This window comes from Arachis hypogaea, chromosome 11 (genome assembly GCF_003086295.3).
Source record: "Arachis hypogaea cultivar Tifrunner chromosome 11, arahy.Tifrunner.gnm2.J5K5, whole genome shotgun sequence".
Classification (NCBI taxonomy): Eukaryota; Viridiplantae; Streptophyta; class Magnoliopsida; order Fabales; family Fabaceae; genus Arachis; species Arachis hypogaea.
Window position 1 is genome coordinate 33,965,385 of NC_092046.1, and position 2,881 is coordinate 33,968,265.

General features: G+C 37.2%; 1 non-coding gene across 1 annotated transcript; it reads left to right on the plus strand.

Moving 5' to 3' along the window:
- The first annotated feature begins 1,498 nt into the window (after positions 1-1,498).
- LOC112725541 (small nucleolar RNA R71) lies at positions 1,499-1,606 on the plus strand. Its single transcript, XR_003164643.1, has one exon. It is a non-coding gene; the product is annotated as a small nucleolar RNA R71 (small nucleolar RNA).
- Positions 1,607-2,881: the final 1,275 nt, after the last annotated feature.

Genomic DNA, 2,881 nt, shown 5'->3' on the forward strand with positions numbered 1-2,881 from the left:
TTTTGTATCTTTGGCACTTTATTCCTACTTCTGTTATCTTATGTTTAATAGTTATGGTTTCCTTAGCACGCAGGTTAACTCGTTCCTAGAGCGTTACGCTTTTATTTTGTGATTTTTGTTTCCTCTCTTCTTCAAGGCTCCTAGCATATTATAATTCTTCTGCTATTACATGTACTCATTTTATTTTAGAGGTCGTAATACCACACCACCTCTGTTTTACGGCTTAAGCGTAAAGCTTAGTGTGGTAGGGTGTTACAGCTTGCACCCCATAGATTCCCAGTTTCTCTATTACAAAGAGGGGCATGAGGTTTATCCCTGAACCAAGGTCACACAGAGCCTTAAAGATCATGGTGCCTATGGTACAAGGGATTATGAACTTTCCAGGATCCTGTCTCTTCTGAGGCAATGTCAGTTGATCCAGATCACTTAGTTCATTGATGAACAAGGGAGGTTCAACTTCCCAAGCATCAATGCCAAATAATTTGGCATTCAGCTTCATGATTGCACCAAGAAACTTGGCAGTTTGCTCTTCAGTAACATCCTCATTCTCTTCAGAAGAGGAATACTCATCAGAGCTCATGAAGGGCATAAGGAGGTTCAATGGAATCTCTATGGTCTCTAGCTGAGCCCCAGAGTCCTTTGGTTCCTCAGAGGGAAGCTCCTTATTGATCACTGGACGTCCCAGGAGGTCCTCCTCCTTGGGATTCACGTCCTCTCCTCTCCTCAGAGGTTCGGCCATGGCGCTTATGTCAATGGCCTTGCACTCTCCTTTTGGGTTCTCTTCTGTATTGCTTGGGAGAGTACTAGGAGGGATTTCAGTGATCCTTTTACTCAGCTGGCCCACTTGTGCTTCCAGATTTCTAATGGAAGACCTTGTTTCATTCATGAAACTTACAGTGGCCTTAGATAGATCAGAGACTAGATTTGCTAAATTAGAAGCATTTTGTTCAGAGTTCTCTGTCTGTTGCTGAGTTGATGATGGAAAAGGCTTGCTATTGCTAAACCTGTTTCTTCCACCATTGTTAAAGCCTTGTTGGGGCTTTTGATCCTTCCATGAGAAATTTGGATGATTTCTCCATGTTGAGTTATAGGTGTTTCCATAAGGTTCACCTAAGTAATTTACCTCTGCTATTGCAGGGTTCTCAGGATCATAGGCTTCCTCTTCAGAAGATGCCTCTTGAGTACTGTTGGATGCAGCTTGCATTCCATGCAGACTCTGAGAAATCATATTGACTTGCTGAGTCAATATTTTGTTCTGAGCCAATATGGCATTCAGAGTATCAACTTCAAGAACTCCCTTCTTCATAGGCGTCCCATTGATTACAGGATTCCTTTCAGAAGTGTACATGAACTGGTTATTAGCAACCATGTCAATGAGTTCTTGAGCTTCTGCAGGCGTTTTCTTTAGGTGAATGAATCCACCTGCAGAAGTGTCCAGTGACATCTTTGATAGCTCAGATAAACCATCATAGAATATATCCAGGATGGTCCATTCTGAAAGCATGTCAGAAGGACACTTTTTGGTCAACTGTTTGTATCTTTCCCAAGCTTCATAGAGAGATTCACCTTCTTTCTGTCTGAAGGTTTGAACATCAGCTCTAAGCTTGCTCAGCTTTTGAGGAGGAAAGTACTTGGCTAAGAAAGCCGTGACCAGCTTATCCCAAGAGTTCAGGCTGTCTTTTAGGTTGAGAATCCAACCATAATCTAGCTCTGTCTCTTACAGCAAAAGGGAAAAGCATGAGCCTGTAGACTTCAGGATCTACTCCATTAGTCTTAACAGTATCACATATCTGCAAGAATTTAGTCAAGAACTGAAAAGGATCTTCAGATGGAAGTCCATGAAACTTGCAGTTCTGCTGCATTAGAGAAACTAATTGAGGTTTCAGCTCAAAGTTGTTTGCTCCAATGGCAGGGATGGAGATGCTTCTTCCATGTAAATTGAAATTAGGTGCAGTAAAGTCACCAAGCATCTTCCTTACATTATTATTATTTTCGGCTGCCATCTCCTTTTCCTGTTCGAAAATTTTTGAAAGGTTATCTCTGGATTGTTGTATTTTAGCTTCTTTTAATTTTCTCTTTCAGAGTCCTTTCAGGTTCTGGATCTGCTTCCACAAGAATGTTCTTATCCTTGCTCCTACTCATATGACAAAGAAGAAGGCACAGAAAAATAATAATAATAATAGAGATCCTTTATACCACAGTATAGGGTTCCCTTTGTGAGTGGAAGAAAAGAGGGGGAGACAAAGAATGTAATATAATGGAAGAAACACAACTGTGAGGATGGAAGAGAGATGAAATGAGATGTTAGGATATGGATGAATAAATAGAATGAGATGGGGGAGGAATAATTTTCGAAAATTATTTTGAAAAAGGGTTAGTGATTTTTGAAAATTGGTTTTTGAAAATTGTTAATATTTTTTTCGAATTTTTTTTTTAAAATAAAAATAAAAATAAAAATAATTAGTAAATAAAAAAGAAATTTTTGAAAAAGGGGGAGGTATTTTCGAAAATTAGAAAGGGAGAATTAGTTAGGTGGTTTTGAAAAAGTTAAGAAACAAACAAAAAGTTAGTTAGTTAGTTGAAACAAATTTTGAAAACCAATTTTGAGAAGATAAGTAGTTAGGAGGTTAGGAAAGATATTTTGAAAAGATATTTGAAAAAGATAAGATGAGAAGATATTTTTGAAAAGATATGATAGAAATTAGTTTTGAAAAAGATTTGATTTTTAAAATCACAATTAATGACTTGATTCATAAGAAATCACAAGATATGATTCTAGAACTTAAAGTTTGAATCTTTCTTAACAAGCAAGTAACAAATTTCAAATTTTTGAATCAAAACATTAATTGATTATGTTATTTTCGAAAATTATGATATAAAA